Raw genomic sequence first — 25,281 nt, forward strand, 5'->3', positions numbered from 1 at the left:
AATTTGCAAGCAGTTTGCCCATCTTATTCTGGCCTCCATAATATCGGGCACTACTTTTCAAAAGATGGGAAGATGCAGCTTCCGTGGATGATTTGTTAAAAGAAATTTTCGCATCTATGAGACGTTGTAATGAGGTTTCAGAATTAGAACGATAATAAGAATATTCAAGGTTTTTAATGTTGGCTAACAACTGAGCATGTTTGACTGCAAAAAACTTCTTTTTCAGGGAGACAAAACTTATGACCAACCCTCTAGCTGCTGCTTTAAAAGAATCCCAGATCATCACTGGAGAAGATTCTGGGATACAATCAATAGAGAAAAATTCATTTGCAAAAGAAGTGAATTGGCCTGTGAAATTAGGATCTAAAAGAAGTGAATTATTGAAACGCCATATACCCTTAAGGGGACTGAAAGGTAGAAGGTCAATGTCTACAAAAACTGGGGCATGATCTGATATCAATATGGACCCAATTTCAGCATGTGTAACAAGTTGGGATAAGGGTTTACTAAAGAAAAGGTAATCTATTCTGGATTGTGAGTAATGAGGAGGGGAATGAAAAGTATACTCCTGTAAATCTGGGTTACAAAGCCTCAAAATGTCAGTTAAAGCTTTGCGTCGAATAGCAGAAGTAAACTGAGAATGCATCTTAGTGTTTGTGAATCTGACAGAGGAATGTCTATCTAGGATAGGGTCAAGGACCTGGTTACAGTCAGCCCCAAAGATAAGGTAATCATCAGCAAACATAAGGAGTTTATCGGAAATCTGATTCCAGAACATATTATCCACATTAACAGGGGCATAAACATTAAACAACACCAAGGGAATGCGATCAATAAGCAATTTAACAATTACCCATCGACCTTCGAGATCATTTTCTTGATGAACTATTGTAAGTTGATGTTTTTTATGACACAATATCGATAGGCCATTTTTCTTTCCAAAGGCTAGGGAGGAGAAAATACAACCCACCCAACCTCTTTTCAGCTTGGCTGCTTCAATATCAGAGAAATGGGTTTCTTGAATAAAGGCAATATCTACATTCAATCTAGCTAAATGAGTTAAAACTCGTTGTCTCTTTATAGGATTGTGAACTCCCTTGACATTCCAAGTTAAGACTCTAAATGAGAGTCATCAAAAATAAACATGCACATATATTATCAAAATTAACGGCAAAATAACATCTATGAAATAGGATATATGAACTAAACACAAGAATATAAACAGTATAGGTAACTAGGCTCATATTATTGGTAAGAAATATGAACATTTCTTATAAAAGCAAAAAAAAGAGAGTATCATGTAGGTTGGAAATTAATAATATGCAAACAGTATAACAGTGCAGAATCATAGTAGCAAAAGAAGAGAAAATACCAGAGAAGAGAAAAGAGTTTGAGATTGAAATAGCAGAAAAACAAGAAACAGTGAAGTGACGCAAAAGTAATAAGAATAGTACAGGAAGGAGAAATAAAGAGAGAGGGATAGAGGAAAGGAAGAAAGAAGAGAAATGACCACTGAGAAAAAAGGAAAAGAATAAGAACATTTGATAATGAAAAGAAACATTAAAGAGACGTACAACACTAAAACAATGAGACTGGGGATAGTGGAGCCACATGAGGAAAACAACACCCCGGATCGAGGAGGAAACCACAGGAATGCGCACAGGGAGAAGGACTTCCGAGTGCATAAAAAAAGCAGACAATGTAGGGGGTCACAAAAACCGCATCTGGAAAAAATCAAAAGAAACAATGTTAACATGACAAGCAATGCAACATGAGAGAGGAACAAAGCACAAAAGGAAATACAGAATACAAGTCAAAAATACAAAATACAAAGTACAAAGGGTAGAGGAATACAGGAAGGACATCAAGTCGCGACATCACTCCAGCATACGAAGAACGCAACAAAGTATTCAAGGTTGAGGTATTTCCCTGGAGACACTTGAACATGAGTCTGGAAAACGCTGAAGCATAACCGGGTCTTCGTAGTTCGTCATCTTGTTGTTATGTCACTTTGAAGAGACATGGATGGAATAATCCGTATCGAGCGTTCAAAGAGCGAAGAGCAGGCCTCATTTCCAGAAACTTCTTACGACGATCTGCAGTGCTTTTGGCATAATCTTGAGCAAAGAAGAGGTTGGATCCCTGCCAAGCAATTTTCCCTTTTTGCTTGGCAGCCTGAAGGACTCTGATTAAATCAGTATATTAGAAAAAATATTAAATAACACCTCTGGGTTTAACTGTAGAAGATGATGAAGAAGAGATGCGAGAGGGTGGACCGAGGCGATGAGCACGTTGGATATTTAAAATTGGAGAATTCGGGAGACCAAGAAGCTGAGGCAGAAAAGTCTGAAAAAAGGAGATGGGATTTGACCCCTCAAGTCCCTCCGCCAGACCGTAAATGTGTAGATTATTGAGCCTGTTTCAATTTTCTAAATTTTCCACCTGTTGTATGAGGCTTTGAATTTATCTGTGCATGCCAGGAACATGATCCGTGAGAGCCCGAACTGAAGAAATAGACTTTTCAAGAAGGTCAACTTTTTGCTCCATGTGTGACCAATTAACTTCAAGGCTCTGAAGGCGAGCTTTTGTGTTGGTCATATATGGCTTGAGTGAATGCATTTACTGCATGAAGGGTTTAAGAGAACAGATTTCTTCCAGTAGAAGCTCCATAGAGATAGAAGAGGAGGCGTTAGGAGGAGAAGGAGGGTTGGCTTTAACTTGTTTCCCCGTGTTAGAGGAAGATGCAGAGGGTAATTTAGAAGTGTGCTTTGTATTTGAGCGAGAGGAAGGAGGAGAGGAGTCCTTCATAGAAGTAGAGTCCTTAGGTGTGTCCTCCAAATGTTCTTGCAGCACGCTAAAGGGATTAAAATCCTGTAAAGGCATATTGATGGTAGTAGCTTGTTGAGAGGGACTTCTATGTTGTCGTGACATCGACCGCAGTTCAAAACCACAAAATAAGTAACCTGAGCATGCACAATGAAGATGCAACAAACTGTTCAAAACCCACGAATGTACTAAAGAAGAAGGACTGCACCAATACTACAATGAGCTCTTCACAAGACTTCTAAGCAGCCAGACTGGTGAAGGAATAAGTGCATCCAAAAACAGTAAAGCGCAACACAGTCATTTACCTCAGGAGCGTGCATGGAGTATAGTCTGTACAGCGTTTTCTTCAAAGAATGAAATAACCATCAGAAAATATGCTGATGAGGAAAAAGGTTGATTTGATATAGAGCACAGGATAGAGAACAGGACTTATTCTTTATTACTTGTTCTTGAAAGTATACAAAACTTTATTTTCTGAACTTTCAAATTCTTTTTCAAAGAAGGATGGCTATTGAATTTGTCAACGATGAACAATTTGAAAGCATGGGGTATTTGCAAAACCAGTTTCTGCAGGTGGCGTCAGAGAGGCATCGGGAAAGACGCAATAAAGGCATTGGAGGGGAAGGGCAGTCATATTAAAGTTGAACTTGAAGTGTGGCGCAATGGAGTTCCCTCTCACTCAACATAATGCTCGGCCCGCCCAATTTAAATGTGCGCGGACCCTAGTTTGACAACGGGGGAGACTACTCTGTCTCCACCATGGTCAAAATTCAGGCCATTGGAGGGTTGACTATATATTTACCCACCTAATTTAGAGGGGCAGCCGTAGTTTTTTTTTTGGGGGGGGGGGGGGGAATAATAATTCTTTTTTAATTTCTCTCAATTTGAGATTCCTTAAAAGCAATCGCAATTTACTGGTCGCAAAGGGGCAGATTCTGAGAATCTGCCCCTTTGCAACCGGATTTTAGCTTGATGCATCTGGGCCCATCTCTTTAGTACCAGTTTAACAACCAAATTCAGAAATAAGCAACAGAATGATGACCAATTAACACTTGCGATGGGCCTGCTATAGCGTGCGAACACGTAGCAGCATTTATAGTAACTTTTGATAGATTTGAGCTAGAAACAAATTTTCTTTTGTTAAAATCTGAAAACTATGCAGCAGATGTTGGATTATATAGCAAATGTAGCAACTCCACAATTATGTGGAAAAAGGCTGCGGCTGCAGAATTGCATAATCCTAGATGCCCTGGCTATAAATATTGTTGTCTATGCTGCTGAACATGTGAGGGTAATTGTTAAATGATTAGCTGATGTACGAAAAGTTAGTAAAATTAAGAATAAACTGGTTAGGTTACTAGAGAGTAGGTGGAGGAATCACAGGGAGTGCAGTCGGAAAGAAGTTGGTATGCTCACCTCTACCTCCCTCTGAGATGATTCTAAGAAACACACTGAGGAATCCACCTGAGAATGAGATGCCATTCCCCACTTAGGATTCTTCAAAGTAGAGGAATTCACCCCTAGGTGAAATGATTGTCTCTCAAAAAGGACACTGACAGCACCGAGAAATATAGGTAGGGCCACTGGAATTAAGCGTCAGTGGAGGACCAAATTATGCTTCAGGGTTGAAGAAATGATGCCGCAAGCAAGTGAAAATTATGTGGTGTGATTCAGCACATTTTGTATTGTATTGCTTGTTTATTTTGTAATTTTTAGGTCGAGCCTAGACAGCGTGTATGCGCTGTCTGCAAGACTTGATGTATGTACAATTTGGGCGTTAACCAAGACCACCGGTAGCCATTGGTTCTTTGTTGTGGTAATCGGAAATGATGCCTGATTATTGGTGCATTGTCCCTGCTCTGGGTGCTTGGATCCCTCCCAGGCGATTTCACTCATTGTTCAATTTAGTTGTCCATTGCAACGTGTTTGTGCTCCTGGCACAGCATGCAATGTCCCCTTCCCTATGTTCCCCCTGGTCGGCCATCGCACAACACACAACAGGAGTAGTATTTCACTCATTCATTCTGCAGTAACTGGCAAAATAGAGGAAGGAGACATGGTGCTCGTGAGGCAGCGGCAAGCAAGGAAGTCGGACTGCACCTTCTCCAAAGACCTGCTGAAGGTAACAAAAATAAATGGACCAATGATCACCGCATCAGCAGGTCAGCGCCATGTCACGAGAAACAGTTCTCACTTCAAAGAACTGAGAACAAAAGAAGAAGACGGGCCGAAATAAGAGCAGACAGAGGACGCGACACAGGCGGAGCAACCAACAGACGCCGGAGACCAGCGACCAAGAAGGGAATGTAAAAAGACAAAAAGACTGATTGAAGAGATGTAAGGAGGCGGAGATGCAGGAACAGACGTGCGGGAGATCTCTCTCTCTTCTCTCTCTCTCTATATATATATATATATATATATATATATTTTTTTTTTTTTTCTCTATCTATCTCTCTCTCTCCGTCACGAGACACGGAGCTAAGGACGAGCAAAGTTTGTTTACAAGAAAGGGGGAGATGTCGTGCCCTGAAGGTGGCACTAGGACCCTGCAAGGCAAGGGTCGGGGACAAGGGACACCGGACACCACATCCGGTCAGGGGAGGGATCAGGGGGACACTCTGGGTCAGGACCTCGGGGCGAGAGGTCGCAGATAAGGAATACTGTATGACCCATGACAAGATCTGCAAATAAAGATACCTGTGTATCACCACGACGTCTGGCGTGTGTTCTGTGGGTTTCGGAAACACGACAGATGTGAGCTCTAAAGCACTGCCTTTGCATTTGTCGCATGATCAACCCCCCAGATAAAGAAAATGGTAGTTCCTATTATGCTGTGTTTTGCATTTAGCGGGTGAGATTCCTCTGTTCACCAGTCGCCTTAGGGGTGGGGTCTAACCTGCCAGGAAGTGAGGTTGAGGGCAATTGGGTGGGTGGAGTCACATGCATGCCTCCATTTAGCTAAAAGAGAAGTGACGCAATGCATTGCTGCCTTGGCTTCAAATGCCACAAAGCTTTGAGCTAGCTGCACTGACTGAAACATCTGCACAGTGTGCTCTCTGCTTTTTAGGCAACACAGTGTGTGCCGCTGAGCAGCAGAGTCACATGAAAGTAAATGAGAAGGAAAGTAGCACAGTGGCCCGAAAAAAAATGCAGGGAAAGATAAGGAGCAAAAGAACAAACAACTCATGCAGTACTAGACAACTGTTTACCCACCACCACACTAACACAATCACACCCTCTCACATTTGGGTACATAGGGGCATATCAACAAGGGCCTTATCGCTGATTTTTGGGCTTTAAAAGCCAAAAAAGCGGAGATAAAACTATCGCCCTATTTACAAGAGGGTGCTAACATGCATTAGCACATGTTAGCACCCTTTTTCCCGATGCCTCGCTTTGCACCTCTAATGAGATGCAAAGTGGCCATCACTGGGCAGTACTGCATGTAAATTATCGCTGATGTGGACATCCAGATATTTACAAGGAGGCCCATGCATTTTAGCAGACGTTAGTTTTTGGCAAAAACCACGGTTTTTGCCAAAAACTAACGTCTGCTAAAATGCTGACTTACCTATACTTAACATTGTGGGTGGATTATGCTGATACGACCACAGGGTTGTGTCAGCAAGGTTATCACTGTTTTCCATGGAACATCGCTGACCAAAGCAGCGATGTTCCATGGAAAACACCGCTATCGCTTGAATAATTATCACCATTGCGCTATGCGTTGTTAATACATCGCTAGCATGGCGATAATTTCCAGCGATAAAAAATGTAACGCTAAGCGCGGCCAGCGATAATTATCGCTGCCGCTTCATAATATGCCCCATAATATCTTACAAGGACAACCGTCCTGTATTCCAGGTGCTCTGTCCTCAATGAAAGAAGTACATTGAGGTGACGTTGGGCACACTTTTTTATTACTCCTTTCACCAATGGCCGCTTTGTGATCAGTCATCAGTGGCAGACATGCAACCAAGGCAAGTCCGTTTTCTATGTTAGCAGCTAAGGCCGGATGAACAATCTCGTGTTCCCCTGCTGTCCATCCGGGGTAACCTATCTATTGAGCTCCTCTCCCCACCAGTAGCACCAAAGCCAGCCCTCCTCACCATGGCGGAGTTTCACAAGCTCGGCTTGGTAAGGTGGGGTATGGGGTCCCCAAGGAGACCCTTGCTGACGTTTACCTGGCCTGCAGGAGAGCATGATAGTAGGTATCAACAACGGCAAGGGCTTCAGTATCCTGGAGAGATGGCTAACTCCCTGACTGCCAGCGGTGCAGGTATGTCCATCGTCGCACCCTTCCTCCATATCCTAAGATCCCTTCGCATTCCATAACTAATACGCCTTCTCTGTATTACCTATTAGTCCGTTCTCATCTATATCCACTGACTGCACATCTTGCCCCTCCCCTGTCAAATAACCTCCTTATCCACTGGTCCTCCCTGCCCACTGATTTTTATAATCCTCGCACCTGATTCCACATCCCAGAACTCCTCCTCTAATGTACTCAGGCCCATTATGCAACACCTCTGTGTCTTTCATTTCAACATCTCCCTACCCAAGAACACGCCTGGTTACTGGCATATACTGCAGTGTTACTCTCACAGATCATTTATTTCTTCTGCTTCCTTTACAAGTTCTCTCCAAGTTGTCTTCCAAAACCACAATGCCACTACACAACCCGCCCACAAAATCCGACCCAAGCCACCAAGCCACAAACTCAGTAAAAGACATTATAATTTACAATGCCAATAGCTCAAACTCTAGAAAATGTGAGACCAACTTGCATTGCAAATGCTTGTTTCACATGCTAACATCATCCGGGCAAAGGTTTCACGTCATTAGTACCAGTTAACAACCAACTACAGCAATAAGCTACAGAAAGAGGACCAGCCAGGCTCGATATAGACATGTTTTAATAACTTTTGATAAGTTTGAGCTGGAAATAAAATGTTTTGGGGGTAACATCTGAAGATTACGTAGCAGATGATGGATTATTTGGCAAAAGTGGCAAATGCATGACTATGCCTAAAACGCTGCAGCTGCAAAATCGCATAATTCCAGTGGGCCAGAATATTGGACCAAGTGGCGCGCCCTGTGCTCTCAGAGGGTTTTGGGGATTTAAAAAAAGTTTTTTTAAGACATTGTTTTGAATCATTGTTCTCACAGAGTCCCAGACTGTTAATATATTAGGGTTATTTCATTATTCTTTTTTTTTGCTTTAGTGACGGTGTTAATTAGCAAAACTCCCCCACCAACCCTGATACCAATGGAATGCTAGATGGGTTGGGAGACCTGCACTTAGGCCCTCATTACCAGTGGCCTTTTGCTGCCAGTGAGGCTAGTAACAGCAGTTATGAAATCCACTGAGTTTCCGACCATCTGTGGATTTTTAAACTGGCATTTCGGGTCTCTGGGGCTGTTTCAGATAGATAAACTTACACTTTTATGTAAGTTCACTATTTTTTTGCTACTCACAAACTCCGTGTCAATGGTACGTTTATGACTGGGGAGATTCAACAGCCAGGATGCAGAACTACACAGATAAAAAGAAAGACCTGTCCTAGTCTCTGCAGTCATAAACTTACTATTATCTCAGAGTTTGTGAATGACAAAAAAGTGAACTCACACAAAAGTGTAAGTTTACTGTTATGAGTAAGGCCCGAAGTGAGTAAATCTGAAGGAAGATGGGGAACTGCTGGGGGACCCAGAATGACCTGTTCCAAGGTAATTCCTCATTTGGAAGGGGACTCTCAGGGTCCAACTTGTAGTGCCCCCCAGTATCAGTAACACAGGGGTGGGAAAAAATGAGAAAATCTACACATGTGCAAATTTGTAAACCTCCAGGAGTAAATCTGGGGGCATATCATCAAGGACCAGGGATAATTATCGCTAAGCGCACTTAGCGCTAGGATAATTATCTCCGGGTAACGTGGAATTTTATCGTTGAGATATCATGCTATTAGCAACGCTTATCTCAAAAGGGATAAAATTCTAAGCACTAACTGCCAAATGTGGGATTATTGCTTGAAACCCAGCGATGATCTCACAAAGTTTGGCGATAGCTTGATGATAGTGCAAGGCATACTTAGCCATGATATCCACCTTACATAGGATATCATGGCTAAGTCACTCTTGAAGCAGGCATAAGGAAAGTGGCGATAACAGAGGTAATCACTACTTTGCTTGTCGCTCTGCAGGTTAGCGTTCCCATTTATAATTGGAGAAATGTAGCTTAGCGACATTTCTCCAGTTATATCAGGGCAGGAACGCCCACTTTGCATCTCATTAGAGATGCAAAGCTGAGCGTTCAGAAAGCAGGTGCGAATGCAAGGTTTCACGCGATAGTGTGACCTTGCTGATTAGGCGATAAAATTATCACTGCTTTTCATTCGAAAACAGACGCAAAAGCAGCGATAATTCTTTATCGCCTCGTTGATGATATGCCCCCTAGTCATTGTGTTTTAGGAATCAGGAAATTTGTGGTCGACTCTTTCTTCACAAAGTCTCTCGGTCATTTAGCGTTACGTTAATGTGCTTTCCCTTTCTGAGTTTCTAAGCACTACAATTCCAGACCTACTTAGACTGTTCTTCTGTATCATGGGAAGCAAAAACTGCTCTCTTTACTGGTTGACATTCAGTGACAGCCATGCAGGCCCAGTTTTTTCCACCAGTCTCGGCTTCCAGCCAGCAACACTTGTTTCACACACATTAATGAGCCAACATGCCACAAAATCCATGCACCAAGGGCAAGAAACTGTGCTAATCGGTGGAGAATAATTACAGCTTGTAAACACCCCCCCCCCTCTCCATCCCTCTCTTTTTCCTTCACTCTTTATGTTTCTGCTATTTAAACTGGGAATAATATTTGACAGAGATCAGATGGTAGCCCTCAGGGCCCAAAAGTTATGCACCCTACCAGGGTACCCTACCGCAGGACTGTACATTTGAGAGTTCTTGCCGCTGAGTCATTAAGTGGAAGAAAAATTTGTCACTTTTGAGAAAGATCTTAGCACATATGCAACAGCAGTCAGTGCAGGTGCTGGCAGATGCACTGTTTTTGGGTTACTGGGACTTAGTTTTTCAGTAACAGACTTTGACCCAGAGGAAGAGAGAAAAAGGCAAAAAAGGGAGAAAGAAGGGGATAGATAAAGATAGGGGAAAAGTCAGAAAGGTAGAAGTCAGGGAGAAAAAATAACCTGCAGCAGTGAGATAAAGAGACAGGAAGTGAAGGGTGCTGGAAGAAGGAGGCGTGAGGTGGAATCAAGACTAGATCAACTCGAGAATTGGCAACCCTAGCATTCGACATTGCCGTCAGTGGGCTCCTAACAAAAACTTTGGGCTGTAGCACTTTTGTTTTTGGGAAATTAAGCACTACCTTCAACACACATTGTGCTCTGCACCCCACAATGTAGCAAAAGTATAGCAAATTGACACAAAAAACTTTTTTTTTTATTAAAGAAGAAAAGACTATGGGCCAGATGCAAACAAAGCAAATGGCCCGATTCGCATGTTGCAATTTGGTAACAAGTTACTAAATCACAATTTGGGTTTTCAACTAACTACCGATTTGGTATTTGGAAGGTGCATGTTTAGGACATCCCTTCCAAACACTGAATTGGAATTGTATGTACTGCAAAACATTAATATTTTACAACCTCCTCAAAGAAAGTAATAAGCCATTCAGAAATAGAAAGGGGTCCCAAAGGAACCCCTTCCACTCTATGAATGTTGAAAAAATATTGTTAAGAGGAGGCAGTGTTTCATATTCTTAGAAAAATGTTTGGGTCTGATTACAACTTTGGCGGTCTCTGTACCGCCGTCACAGCGGCATCAGAGTCCCCGCCCACCTGCTTGGCAGTCCACCAGCCATAATTTGATGTTGGCAGTCCATCACATATTACCCGCCGCCAATCCCCAGATTTCTCACCCCGCCGGTATAACAGACATCAGTGGCTGTTGGTAGAAGTCCAGACACAGTAACCGCTGTGCAGATTATAATGTTCCTTACTGCCAAGCCGACTGCAGTGGAAAGACCGCCACACTCTGCCCGGCGGGAAAACAGGAAAAAAGGTGAAAACTCAACTTAACTTATGTCTCGTTTCCACTCATCTTCCCATCACAGAGCCCAACGCCCAGGTCCCCCTTTGCAGCTGACACTTATCCACACAGGAAATCGACACCGACGTTGCCATAAGAACAGGTAAACCACTTGTAAATTCCTGCACTCTTCCAATGACTGTGTATTTGTGTATTATATTATTTTTTTAAATCATACTTTATAGAGTGAACTATGCAAAATACCGCCACCTTTCTTTATATGTAGCTCGGGTGACCCAACTGTAAGATGGAGCAAATGGAAAAAAATGTTTGGACATTATGTAAAGATGTGTGAAAGCAATTGGAGTGCTGAACGAATTGTGTTATTTTACTACATTGCCTTGGTGGGGAAGGACAAGGAGTTCTGGAGAATTTTACCAGAATTAGGTTATGAAGTACAAACAGACCTGAACGAGTGTGAGAAATGTATATTGAAACTTGATCATCACTACTTGCAATGCATTAGAGATGTGTTGTTGTTTATCCTTCTGTATCCCGCCCCGTTCCACCGCGGCCGGTGCCGTTTGTGTGGAGGGCGAGGCGAGCCGCCATCTTGGGTGGGGCTGACCGGATCTAGCGGTCTAGTTCTCCCGGGAGGCAGGCTATAAAACGATCCCAAGCATTGGGCTCTTCGAGAAGTTAAGGTTGGTGGCAGCAACCCAGCTCTCTGGGAACCTCCTGATTTTTTAAATCTAAAACGCGCAGTTAATGGTAGTGACTTAGTCGCTCTGACGTGAATGAGACGCCAGCGCTTCAGAATTATTTTATGTCCGTTTTTATTGGAAAAATGACTGTTTAATTTAACCTACCCACTGTGTTGTTGTTTATCCTTCCGTATCCCGCCCCGTTCCACCGCGGCCGGTGCCGTTTGTGTGGAGGGCGAGGCGAGCCGCCATCTTGGGTGGGGCTGACCGGATCTAGCGGTCTAGTTCTCCCGGGAGGCAGGCTATAAAACCAAATGTGCATACAGGAGCGCAGCGGACGAGCGCAGCGGGCGCGACGAATGCGCGCCGAAGTCACACATAAGTCAAGCCCGTCTGCGCCCGTCCGTGGCCGCCCGGGGCCTGGGGCCAGAACCCCTGGCCAAACTTACACATATTCTTCCCTGGACCTGATAAAACTCAGACCCTCAGACAATCCGGGACCAGCCTTACCAGCGTACGTACTAAAGCACGCAGCCACTTATGGCATTCTTAAACCCAAATACACGGCTGACAAAGCCACGCGCCCCATTCCCTCTTCTCCCCCCCTACCCTCACTAGACTTAGAGACCACTCTCAAATACTATTATCTAAATACTAGGTCCATGGCCAAACACCATATGGACATATTGCTTCTGCTTCAGGACGAGCAACCTGATCTCTTACTCCTCACTGAGACTTGGCTCAATGCAGACTCCTTACCCTACATTTTAGCAGCAGTTCCCTCTAACTACTATATCCTACACGTTAACAGGCCTGCTGACAAAAGGGGTGGGGGAGTAGCAGCTATTATCCACAACACCCATAAATTCTCTCTTTTACCGTCTCTTGATCTCATAGGATCTGATAATATGATTCTCAAAATGGACACTAACAGTGGATCATTACTTATGATCCTCATTTACCGCCCCCCTCAAAACATGCCCACATTCGTGGCATCCTTAGCAGAACACCTTACTCCCTTAATAATCAACCACAAAAAAATCGTGCTGCTGGGCGATTTTAATCTTTGGCTGAACTCTACTGAGCTGGACACTCAGGCAGCCGCGCTGAAAGAGACTTTACTAGATCTGAATTTGACCCAACAGATACACCTACCCACCCATGAAAAAGGGCATAGCCTTGATCAAATTTGGTCTCAGAACATCCCCTTGGCTATCAGTTCCATCACTCCCTGCATCTGGTCGGATCACTTTTTGATTCATTTTACGATCACTATTGCAAAAAGTAGAAAGCAGCCTTTTAAGAAAGGAGGGAAAGTCAGAATATGGAAGAACACTGACATCCCTGCCTTCATCGACACTTTAACCTCATCCCTCCCCCCATTAGATCAGGATATTGATGGGACAGAAGAAGCCTTCTCCAACTGGCTACTTCAGGCAGCCGACGCGCATGCCCCCTGCTCTAATATTCCCCGCTCCCGCCCCAATGACGCCCATAGATGGTTCACACCTCATCTGAAAGCTTTAAAACTCGAAGTTCGTCAAAAGGAGCGGAAGTGGCGCACAGCGTACTCAGAACTAGACAAAGCCAACTACTGTAGGGCCCGAAAGGACTATCAGAAACTTGTCCAAAAACACAAAACTGATTACTTCTCGGAAAAAATCCTTAACTCACGTAATAAATCAAAAGAACTGTTCAACATCGTGGAAAGTCTTAGTGGCAGTGATAGAACTTCTCAACCTGTGGCCCCCACCCAGGACCTTTGTAATTCATTGAATTCTTTTTTCTTTGACAAAATCTGCACTATAAAACAAAGTATCCTCACTACTGTGCCCTCCTCCCCTTTGGCAGACGCCTATTACAACCCTTCAACTCTGGAATCTTTTCCCCTCATTGATGGCGCCACTCTATCTAAGCTTTTCGCCAGGGTCAAATCAGGCTCACCTGACGATATCTGCCCCTCGCACATTTTGAGAGAGGTGGGAACTGCTATTCCTGAGGGCATGCTTTCTTTGCTGAATGGATCTCTCACAGGGTAAAGTCCCTGACAACCTCAAAAAAGCCCTCCTCATTCCCCTGATAAAGAAAGCCGGAGCTAACCCGCTGGACCCCCTCAACTAAAGGCCCATATCACTGCTGCCATACTGTGCCAAATTACTGGAGACTCATGTCTGCGACAGCATCTCCAAATTTGTTGAAGAAACAGAATACCTCGCACCCAACCAAGCGGGCTTCCGCCCATGTCATTCAACTGAGGCAGTTATCCTTTCGGTACAAAACACCTTGAGGCGGAACGCGGATGGGGGTATCCACCAGGCCCTGGTGCTACTGGACCTTTCGGCTGCGTTCGACACGGTTGACTATACCATCTTGGTCAACCGTGTCGAACAAGCAGGTCTCAGAGGTCCTGCGCTGAGCTGGATCCGCTCTTTCATTACTGGCCGCACTCAATCTGTTAGACTGGGCTCTTTCACAGCTCCCACTATACCTACCACCTGTGGAGTACCTCAGGGCTCATCATTGTCACCTTTGCTTTTTAACTTATACCTACGCCCCCTACTGTACTCTCTTAGGAAAGCGAAAGTTACCATCTTTAACTATGCAGATGATTTGCAGCTCATCTTCCCTTTAAACACCAAGGACTCAGTGGAGGAATTTCAAAACACCATGTCTCATATCCAGAGTTGGATGAGCTGCAATCATTTGAAACTCAATCCAGGCAAGACTGAATTGGTCTTGCCTGGACAGAGTGCACTTAGTTGGAACCCTACCTTCTGGCCATCTAGCATGGGGGCCCCTCCCTCCAAGTCATCTTCAGTCAAGAGCTTGGGAGTTTTTATCAGCGAGGATCTGTCCCTGAAAAGACAGGTAGGAGCAGTGGTGTCATCCAGCTTCTTTCAACTGAAGAAAATTAAGAAAATTGCCTGTTTTTTCTCTCCGGCTGCCCTTACTCAGATCGTCATTGCCCTGGTCCTATCTAGACTAGACTTCTCCAATAGCCTTTACCTCGGGCTACAAATTGGAGAGTTAAAACGCCTCCAGTTGGTTCAAAACCAGGCTGCCAGACTTATTCTGAACCTATCTAAAAGGCAGTCTGTCAGATCAGGGTTGAAACAGCTACACTGGCTGCCTGTCGAGCAGCGAGTAGCTTTTAAAACGGGGTGCATTTTATTCAAGTCCCTACATGACTCCGGCCCTCAGTTTATCAGAGATCTATTCATCAGATACGACCCTTCCCACAATCTCCGGTCCAGTCACAAATCCCTTCTGACTGTCCCCTCTTACAAGAGGAAGCGTCTCGGAGGTTGCTGCTTTGACCATCTTGCAGCCACCTTCTGGAACTCCCTTCCTCTTCAATTGAAACTGAGCGATAACATTCTGAGTTTCAGACATTCCCTCAAAGCCTGGCTTTTCTCCCAGGCTCATTGCTGAGCTACTTCATCTCTATTTTTAACCGGTGCGCTGTGTTCCTTCCTATAGCTCCATGAAGCCCCAGGGCGTACGAGCGCTTAACAAATCCATATTAACATTAACATTAACATTAACATTAGTACCACCTTTGAAAGGTAGATGAGTCTGTTGAGGAATTTGTAACATGTCTCAGGACACTGGCATCAACATGCAAATTTGGGGGGTCGACAGAAGAAAGAATAAGAGAATATTTTGTATTAAGGTGCAGAAGTGATAAAATCAGAGAAGAACTTTGACTCAAGGATGAACCCCTTTGGAGGAGGTGATATTAGTGGCAAAGAGGGTCGAAAACGTGATGAAATGAGTCTCGGAATTAAAAGATGAAAAGGGTAAAGAGTCACAGCCGGTACAACCAGAGAAGGTGGAGGAGGTTGTGTTTGAGGTAAAAAACAAACTTGGGGTAAAGAAAGACCATGTGAAAATTGTAAGGGAATGCTATCGCTGTGCAGGAAAGGTCGTAGAACTATTTAAAAAATTGCCCAGCTTTGAATGTGGTGTGTCATAGCTGTGGGAAAAGAGGGCATTTTAGTAAGTGTTGCAAGTCCAAGTTAAAGAAAGACCAAGAAGGAGCCTTCAAGTGGAATTGTGAAAATTGATGGTGTGAATGTAAATATGAAATTAGATTCTTGTTCAAATTGAAGGAACATTTCAAATAAAACTTTAATGCATTGGTTTTAGGAAAAAAATAAAGTGATGGGTGTAAGTCCAGGTGGATATGGAGGACGACCTATTAGTATGTGTGGTTAATTTAAGGGATGGGACCCTGCCAGTCTACTCTTTTACAGCCAAATGGGTGCATGATCCCAGGAAATCAGCTAAGTTGTATGCATGCTATAAAAGTTCAATAGAAATGGTAGAACATGACTTGGATCTTACCACTCTCACAACAAGGCATTAGAGAATATAAAGAAGTAAAGAAAATCTTAAAAATAGATACTAGTCAATGCATAGTCTTTACAGTTTCCTGTTTTTTTATAGTGCTGTGGAGGATTAGACAGGAAATGACAACCACAACATCAGTATCAGGTGCTATTGCTTAACTAGTTTGTGTTTCTCCAGGTTCTCCCTCAGACTTTTATAACAACTTCTATGAATAGTATTTTAAAAGTGCATTCATGTATTGGTACTGAACTGCTTATGATACTTTTTTTTTCAATGTATCATTGTATTTAAAGCTGTATACATGTATTGTGCAACTTTTTAGGATATTTTACGGTTTTATAGCCAATTTATTTATTGATGTTTTTATTCTTGTGCACAATAAGTGCTGTTGTGTTGTTTATATGTGCTTTGATGCCACATATGATGAAATAAAGTTTACCGTTATTTTAATGCAAGCATTGAATTAAAAGACATATTTATTCTTGGTAAAAGTTATATCTCAAAGAAAGGAGATAATTTAGTTGGGTGGCCTCATCCGTGTTTACTAGGTGTAACACTCAATTCTAATGTTAAGCCCAAGGGGCAAGTACAAGAGGTGGAATCAAGTAAAGTAGTTTGTGAGAGAATTTACACACTTATTTTGAAAAGGTTTAAGTTTTCTCAAGGGATACAAACATCAGATAAGATTGAAAGGAGGGACTATAGATATAGTAGAAAAGTGAGTCATATTCCAGTGGCAGTTCAAGAGAAAGTTGAGCAAGAATTAAAGAAATTGATTGATCAAGACACTGTAACACCAATAGAATCAACTGAATGGTTAACACCAATAGTTGTGGCTAACAAGAGTAATGGAGACATCATACTTTGTGTCGATTTAAGAGCATTAGATTAAGAGGTAATTGTTGAAAAATGTCTTCTCGTAAACACTGATGAAATTGTGTTAACACTAGTTGGTGCAAAGTACTTTACAACTCTGGATCTTACCTCAGCGTATCACCAAGGGGAATAGGTTGAAAGATCTAAAGGGATCACATTGTTCTTTACACTAATGGTTGCATTTAACTTTAGGCATATGCATTTCGGACTAATGTCCGCAGCATCCACCTTTCAGAGAGTGATGGCAACAGTCCTTAAAGGGATAAAGAGTGTGAAATATTATCAAGATGACTTGTTGGTGTATAAAAATAACATTACTGAACATAATTTCAGGGTAGGATAAATATTACAGAGGATTGTTCAAACAGGTTTAACTTTAAAACCAGAGAAATGTAAATTCTTGGTGAAGGAGGTAAATTATCTAGAACATTTAATTGCAGAAGAAGGGGTGGCACCATTCTGAAAAGTTGTGACTCTTTCATCTTTCCTGATGTTCTCAGTAGCATTAGGAATTGATATTGCAAAATTGTAATATATTATGATATTAACAGGATAATAACCAACTTGTGTGTGAAGCTACCTATTGGGATCATGATGTGATTCTTCATGAGAACTTGTCATTGTACAGTTAGTAACAACATTTGTAATAACAATGTAGGTGCCTGAAGGGCACCAGGGATAGGAACTACATTATGGAATCTATGGGATAATGTTGAGGATGTGTGCTCATAAACTATATTGTTCTTTCTCTAATGCGATTTTATCAAATAATTCAACTCTTAAACAATTTGATTGAATGTATGATTTCCATTGTAAAATGTATTATAAAAGAAACCCCTTCGTCGGGATGTTGGGATCCTTTTTCTTTGACTTTTAGGAGGCAACACTACATTGGTCTGACCTCTAATCTGTGAATTTGATTTATTTACAAGAACTAAACTATACCTGGTTCTGTTTGACTACTTCCTGCATTTTATTCTGAGCTTCATGCTATCTCTTGATTTTAATGACAAATGGATTTTAACCAATTATTTTGCCTTCTGTAATGATTAGAACCTTTAATAAACCTTCATGGTTTCCTTTTAATATTTGTCTAGTTTTTATTGTAACGCCTAGTATGCTTTGCAGCTGGTATTTTTGTTGGCCAGATTCAGTTGAGGGGCAACAAAGTCCTTGGGGTATTAACACCACTCCCGGTCTGTCACAATCTCTATATTTGACATTAATGAGAAAAAGTACCATCACAAATGATGCACAGTTATGCAGGTGTAAATGCTTACTAAAGGTGCTTTTGAACTAACTTTTTTCTTTTGTTTCCTCCATCGGGAGAACCTTTGTTTCGATGCAGAAACCACTTGCCACTACATCCCTGACAAGTTGTGGGAGATCCTGGCCCTTACCAACATTTAAAACAGATTTACTCAAAGCAAGAGAGGACTACAGGGCATATTATCAAGGGGGGCCATAGGCAATTTTCGCCGCTTTAGCAGCCATTTTTGGCCGCTAAGCGGCGATGATACTATCGCTTTATTAGCAAGCTGTCGCTAACAGTAGGTAGCGACAGCTTGTAGGCGATAGCGAGCAGTTTGGGGACCGCTTTGCATGTCAGCAATATTTATCGCTGATGACATGTAAAGTGGGCGTACCCAACCTGTTAGCGACTGAAAGCAGTCGCTACCATCGCTATCGCCTATTAGCAACACAGGCGTAGCGATGGAAATATTTACACTAAGCGCGAATATCTCCAAAAACTAACACCTGCTCAGACCAGTTCTTAGCCATTATATCCAATGTGAGGTGGATATAATGGCTAAGACCCTGTTAGCGATAATGCGTGAATATCGCTGTATTCTCAGCGATATTCACGGATTTTGCCGCTATCACCGGGAATGTTATCGCTTGTGAGATAAACGTTGCTAATAGCATGTTATCTCAGCGATAAAATCCTGTGATGCGCGGACATAAATTGCTGCTAACCCTACTTAGCGATAAATATCGCTATTTGTTGATAATATGCCCCCTCGTCTTTAAATGTTTCTAGGGTCAGAACAGGAGGATACAATTGACAAGCTCACTAGCGTGTGGGTAACAAAGAAGCATGTTGTGCAGAAACAAGATATACTGGATAAATAAAATTAAAAGCATGTTCCTAAAGAGAATAGATGAAAGTGAACATTTAATGTGCTTTTTAAAAAAAAAAACATAATACATAAGAGGTGAACATCGACAGAACAACATGGCACCCAACAAAAGAAGAGCAGGAACTTACGAAGCAACCTGGAAAACTGGCAGCAGGTTACGTTTTAAACAGAAAACATGGGTACAGCATGGCCAATGGAATACATGATTGAACAGCCAGGAAGAAGGCAATGGAATGATGGTCACAACAGTGTTGTAAGACTCATGTATCAAATGATACAATGGGGATATGAAGTTATAACTGTAATTGAATTGATAAAATGTGGACAAAAAAATTTGCTCTCCAACAAAAGCAAGTTTAGAAAAACAATGGGTACAAATCGATGAAGCTAATAATAGTCAATGTTAATACAGACTAATGAGTGTTGGATATGAGTTATTTATGCCTTTGTATTCACTTCTAGATTTATATGTATTGATGTAAATAAATAATTTACTCTTAATTTCTATGCAGGTAAGTACTTAATCAATAATAACTCAATCGGAAATGAAAGGAAACAGAGTCCGTGGTGTTAGAGTTCTTAGGGGTTTTATTCCTTAAAAAGGAATGGTCAAGACCAGGATATCATGTTCTGAACACCACACAGGGTGTCAGAAGGGATAGAGCGCTACATTTTATTAACAGTACATAGCTTATATACTTATTTTACACCATTGGAAACAGTATAGAAGGCGTAACAGCTGAGAGAAGACAAGATAACAGTTTACACGTGGTACATGTGCGTAATCAAGAGGCGTGAACTAGAGGTGTGTGCTAGGAACGTCACAAGTAAGTGTCACAGAAGGGGTGGCACTAACAGAAATGTTGCAATGTCAGCAGAAATCAGAAGCTTGGATGCGCGCGCAGCTGCATGACGTGTGTTGCACGTGTGACTAGAGGGTGCACGGGGACTTGACATTTACACTGACGGAAAGAGACAGAAGTCTGGCATGTCAGATCAACTTGTGCTTCTATCATATCTGCTATCTGATGTTTAGGAACTAAGCTATCTGGGCGGAAAGGTCTCTAGGGCAGAAGCTATTCTATACTTGCTGTGAGTGCGTGTATAAGCGCCTGAGTGTCTGCATGAGAAGCGTGGGGCACGGGGCCTTCCAGGGAAGCATGGCAACAGAAGCTATGAATTACTTGCATGGAGACAGGTCGGCCCTTTGGCTCTGCAGCTGAAGAAGGATGTTTACTGAAGCTAGCAGGCAGGAATGTATTTTCAGGGAACGGAGCAGATAACTCGAAGGTTATAGTCGATCTTGGCAGGCAGCAGGCTTGAGCCGAGCGCGAGGGGCCGCGCTGAAAGTAAGTCAGAGTTCACGGGTACAGAGGCAGCCTGGGCAGAGGCCCTCGTAGTCAGAAGCCAGCAAAGAGGCTCGGTGGCAGAGATTCAGGGCCTACTCAGCCAGAGCTGAAAAACGTAGGAGTACACTTCAAAAAGACGTTGGCATAGCATACTTAGGAACGGACCATTCAACCCATTCATGGTGGGTCTGAAAGAGGACATGTTAACGTTGGACGCAAATGTATTTGCGTCTTCATAGCTGGTACAGGAGGGAAGTTACATGCACTTTAACTCGTACATGGAGACGGTGGGGTACGCGCTAGGGAACACATCTTGACCATAAAATTTATATTTCCTCATTCCCTCCTTGTTCCCTAGGGACCCTTCATGATATATTAATCATCATAATTTGGTCAGTTTGTTCTTGCAACATCATTTGCTCATCTTTCTTTCTTTGACGGTTTGAGAGAAAACTGGAATGTTCAATGCATGATGTGGCACACAGTCCACATATCGCCGGCCCACACTGTAGGCACAGGCAGCAGCTGAATACTATGACAAGGCCGAAACCTAGGAAGGATAGGATCTTCCATCCCCAGGCAGTTAACGTTGTCCAGAACCAACCGGACCAAGTCCAGGTGCCTGGATTCTGATGTATCTGATTTGCAATTTTATGCAAACGGGTAATAGCTTGATAGACAGATGGTGCATTTTGTGGAATGAAAACACAGCAACTTGACCCGATGACCTTACAGGCTCCACCTCTATCTGCCAAGATGACGTCAATAACAAGACGATTTTGAAGGACAACAACCCGCATAGCAGATTGCTCCTCTGTTAAGTTACCTAAGGCGGAGGCAGTTTCATGTACTACTGCTTCAAGTGTTCTAGTTAATCTACGAATGAGTTTACTATTCTGGACAGGACCTAGGAAGAAGAAGAATCCTTTATTAAAGTCTGTATATTGCTCCCATGCTGTTTCGGTCTGATCAACAAGCGGGAGTTCTCTCTTGGGTCTGGTCTGTATGAGTCGGGAATTTCTATGGTAATCAGGGGGAGCTAGGAATACTGGTGGCAGAAGGAATGCAATATAACAGGTACCATCCCAGTCTGGAGGCAAGCGTATGTATGCTGTATGACCACAAACAAAATAAGAGTGACTGATAGCTTTGAAGGACGATTTACCCTGATCACTGAATTCGACCACAGTAGTGCATTTACTATGACCTAAGTGTACTGAACCTTTCTTTCGGACACATAATTCACCAGCGACTGGTAACACTGACATATGGGGCAGGACTGGTGCGGCTTCGGATTCTACAGTAAGGATCATAAGGCTAATGGTGTAGTTACCTAATCCATATACTTCATTTTCTAGATCAGTTCCTGTTCGAGTGGGGAGTCCCTCCTTGTCAGGGTGACAGACATCTAGCAGGACTAGGTTCAGATTTCCCCAAACCCAGCCTCCATCGAAAACAGCAATATCAGGATCTAAGGAATTAATTATTTTAAACCATGCACCACAGGAGCCATTGTGAGTGAACGGGTACGGAAAGAGAGGAAGGGCTCCCTTGTAATTCTGGTAGGGAGGGAGTCGGCCACATATCCAGCAGTCTGTAGCATTATTAGTCTGATGAGAATGGTGTAACATACTAATGAATGTGTTGTTGCGCAGCGCAAGTCTGTAAGAGAGTTCGTGTGCAGGTAGTTCACTGAAAGTGTGTTCAGCAGAGACATTGTAAACAGATTGTTCACGCCTGAAAATAGGCCAATAGATAGGTAGCAGAATGCTGGCAATAATAATTAGAACACTTAGGAAAAACATTATTAACAACGTCACTATACAGTGACTACGCAGTGATTTGCAATATGTATTTCTTTTGACTTGTCTCTCTCTCTCTCTATCTCGATCTAGGGGATACATGTCAGAAACTATTTAACCGATTCACCTAGGGGAGGACTTAAACAATTAAACTGTCTGACTTGCTAGATCGGAGTTTCATGCGGTATTTTTCTTGGGGAGTTTTTTCTCGTTCGGATACTGTAAAGTCTTTTTCCTCAACACAGTCTTTGGTGGGGGTGGACGAGTCTCGATCAGGTTTCAGTCCAGAAAATTTCTTCACATGACTCGTGTGGACCCACCCCTTTCTCCCTTCGATTTTCACTGCCGTCCTTGTGGTGAGAAGAACGGTCTTCGGGGACTTCCAGCGGGGCTCCAGCGGACTCTTTCTGTTGAAGTTGCGCACGAGAACCAGATCGCCAGGACGGACGTCGTGCGGCTTTACATCAGTGTTGTCCGGGAAGGCTGCGGCAACCTGTGAACGACATGATTGGAGTGCAGACATCAAGGAGGCAAGGTAATCTGTCAACATATTACAATCAACATCAGTGATTTTCTTCGGAATGGGCGTCCCCCACATATTCGGTGGTCTGCCAAAAACCACTTCGTACGGGGATAGCCCTGATCTCGAATGGGCGACCATCCTCATGTAGAATAGTGCCACTGGCAGGGCGACTATCCAGTCGACCCCTTTCTCCTGACATATTTTGGCAAGGCGGATCTTTAGTGTCTGGTTATGCCTTTCTACAAGGCCTGCTGCTTCGGGATGTCGGACACAATGGAACTTCCACTGGTATCCTAGCAGTAAAGAAACTTCTTTCATTAATGCAGATGAGAATGGCTGACCGTTATCTGAGTACACGACACGAGGCAAGCCGTATCGTGGGAAGAATTCACGAACCAGCTGCTTGGCAGTGGTCGGAGCAGTGTAATCTGGGACTGGGTATGCTTCGGTCCAACGGGACAGAGCACAGACAACTACGAGAACATATTTAAATCCTCGACAACGGTCCATCTGGATATAATCCATCTGGAGGACTTCAAAAGGGTGATCGGGAGGATGAAATCCACCTTGCTCTACAGGGACGCTTTTACCTGGATTGAACTGACAACAGATCATGCAAGTACGCACTTTCTGTTTTGCTGCTGCTCGTAAGTGTTTGTTGCTCCAGAGATTCTGTAAGCTGTCTAACATCGCTTTCTCTCCCAGATGTGCTGGGCTATGTGCTGTATTTATCATGACTTGAACCATAGAGTCAGGGAGAAACCATATAGATTTTCCCTTCGTCATCCAACCTTGATCTGTCTGGATCCCTCCTAGTTCAATCCATTTCTTTATTTCCTCTGGAGTAGCATGTGTCTGAATATCAATTACGTCTAGGGTGGGATCTCTAACTGCCATACACTTTGTCGGTACTATTGTCTTTGTCACATCAGTAATCTGGGTGTGAGTCAGTGCTGTATGTTTTGCTGTCTGGTCTGCCAGGTCGTTACCCTGGGAAACAGAATCTGTAACCTTAGTATGTGCTTTACACTTCATGACTGATATGCCCGAGGGCAAATGTATTGCTTCTAACAGTGCTTGAATGAGGGGACCGTGTTGAATCTTGGCCCCATGAGAGGTCAGGAAACCTCGTTCCTGCCAGAGGACTCCGAAGTCGTGTACAACTCTGAATGCATAACGGGAGTCAGTGTATATGTTAACATTTCTGTTCTTGGCTAGAATACAAGCTCGGGTCAGAGCGATGAGCTCTGCTGCTTGAGCAGACAGTGTGTCAATACGATGTGTTTCTTTAACTTCAGTTTCAGTGGTCACTGCATATGCAGCCACTAATTCTCCTGTACTTGTTCTCATGCATGAACCGTCCACATAAAGTGTCAGGTCTGGATTTGTCAGTGGGACATCTGTTAAGTCTCGTCGTGGCTTTGTTACTGCATTAATGATTTCTATACAATCATGCGGAACTGAATCTGTCATAATTGTAGGTAACAGTGTTGCGGGGTTCAGGATACTGCAGCGCCTGATTTCTATGTGTGGCTGGAATAGCGTTAATTCATAACCTGTTAGTCGTGCTATAGTCAAGTGTTGAGTCTGGGTTCTGTTTAACAGAACCTCTACAGAGTGTGGAACTTGTACCATTAACTGATGGCCTAAAACTATTGAATCGCTCTGTCTGATGGCTAACGCTGTTGCTGCTACTGACTTCAAGCACGCAGGGAGTGCCTGGGCTACGGAATCCAACGTACTAGAAAAATAAGCGCAAGGCTTATGTGAACCTGCTTGATCTTGAGTGAGGACAGACAACGCTGTACCATCACGTTCTGTCACAAAAAGTGTAAACGGTTTGCTGTAACGTGCATACAACCTACATCAGTTGGGCCCTTTGCCCACAAGTAATCTGGTACATTTTTCAATCTGACATCGAATTCTCGCAAAACATAATGACCCTTGAAATCCCGTAGAAAGAGTCTAACTCCCTCCGGGGAACAGCATATTATGGCTCCTAGAGCCTTCAATGTTTTAATTCCTAACAGATTTTCTGGACATGATTTTGTAAGTAACAAGTCTGTAACACGTGATAATGGACCCACAGCCAGGGGGACTGGTTCTGATACCTCGTTTACAATAGGCTGTCCTGAAAAACCCAGGGAAACATTCTGTGAGCCTGAGAGGGGTGCCCCTGGGACTTCATCATGGCTGATCGTAGTGCGACTTGCCCCTGTGTCAATTAAAAACTTTCTGTCTTTTCCCAATACTTGACTGTGTACATAAGGACCTTCTTGATCTACAGGAATCTCAATAAGAGGCAAGCCACCTTCCCTCTCTAGGCTGTTTCATGTATATCGGGAATATTCGGGATAAGCGGACTGGGCGTACTGATACATCTGTTGTGAAACTTGCTGAGATGCGGCAATGGGCTGTGGCTGTGGTATCGCTACTGTCTGTGCTGGAGTCGAAGAAGCATGCATAGGCTGTGTATTCTGTGTATTCTGTGAAGACTGATGCTGGTTATGGTCTTGTCTAGGCGGATGCGGTCTTTCTTTAGTTTTACCTGTCGCTATGTTATGTTTCAGGACTGGACATTCATGTACGTAATGACCTGGCTGCTTGCAATAATTGCATGTCCCTTTAACGGGAGCTGCGGTGTGACCTGTCTGGGTCGTACCCTTT

The sequence above is a fragment of the Lissotriton vulgaris genome, chromosome 12 (genome assembly GCF_964263255.1).
Source record: "Lissotriton vulgaris chromosome 12, aLisVul1.2, whole genome shotgun sequence".
NCBI classification, from domain to species: Eukaryota; Metazoa; Chordata; class Amphibia; order Caudata; family Salamandridae; genus Lissotriton; species Lissotriton vulgaris.